This window comes from Siphateles boraxobius, unplaced genomic scaffold (assembly GCF_051911475.1).
Source record: "Siphateles boraxobius isolate OS27281-9 unplaced genomic scaffold, OSU_SipBor_1 77, whole genome shotgun sequence".
Lineage (NCBI taxonomy): Eukaryota > Metazoa > Chordata > Actinopteri > Cypriniformes > Leuciscidae > Siphateles > Siphateles boraxobius.
This window is the reverse complement of record NW_027509205.1, coordinates 18,775,913-18,777,170: the sequence shown is the minus strand read 5'-3', so window position 1 is coordinate 18,777,170 and position 1,258 is coordinate 18,775,913.

Sequence of the window (1,258 nt, the reverse complement as noted above, 5' to 3'; positions counted from 1 at the left end):
CAATTTGAGTTTAAATAGAAAGTAGATTTAAAATAAATTTAAAAATATTTTACTAGAAAAAGAGGGTTTATCAATGCATTTTGTTGACTTCTCAAATACATGTTTGAAAATTTTGGGGAAAAAAGCAACGTGTATTTTGTTTATATATTTCATCCTACTGAATAATAACTTTAGTTCACCAGAGTGGAATAACACTTCATTTCCCACAATGCATTGTCTTTGTTGACTTTCTTTGAATTGCAAGTCAGAAAACTCCTCTTCCTGACTTCTTATGGAGTGTTGCCAATTAAACACTCATGAATACAAAGGGAGTAAATTACTTAGCTCTTAATCTTAAATGTTAGATGCAATCAATTGTGATTAATCGATTTGACAGTACTAGCAGAAAATCTACAAATCCAAAAGCTTCGTAGCCAAGTCAAGGGTGCTATAGCAGCAATTAGAAAGGGGAGAAAATAAGTTAGGGACAGGTGGAGCGATATCCAGTCTACGCCAACATGACGCAGGCTACAATAAATCTGCTTGCAGTGTGTGCTGCTTAGCTAACAGTTACAGGTCTGTTGAGGGACATACAGTTGCCAAAGTACATTAAAAACACAAGATTATATGGAGAAATCGTTAAACAGGTACAGTAGATTGGTGCATCCTTTAGCCAACAGTGATGTACTCTAAACAGACTGACCATCTGCTATTGTAAGCATAAGAGACTAACAGTCTCTGTAGGAGTGTTACAAGAAATGCTGGCTTTTAAGGTGGTGCATTTGCAAGTGTTAATGTGATGCATTTGCAGAATCTAGAATCTAGAATCTGTTATAACACATTTGCCTGCTGAAAACACCATCTTATACCGGCATGGATTTCCATACTAGTCAATTCTTGTTTATGCTAGTAAGTGCTAGTGTTGGTCTAGCACAGGGGTGTCCAAACTCGGTGTTCTCCGAGCTCCAACTTGCCTCAACACTGCCTGGAAGTTTCTAGTATGCCTAGTAAGACCTTGCTGATTAGCTGGTTGGAGCTAAACTCTGCAGGACAGTGGCCCTCCAGGACTGAGCTTTGACACTCCTAGTCTAGCATGATTTTAACCTGCAAAAACATCCTAAATGCATTGTAGTGCTCATTGGGGCTTTCTGAATATCATGCTGTCTGCTAGTTTTGTTAAAACCACAAAACAGGAAGAGATAGTCTATCAAGAGATCAGGGTCAAATGGTGACTTGTGTGGTGTTTTATATTGCTAACAAACATTAGTGAGTCAATGTA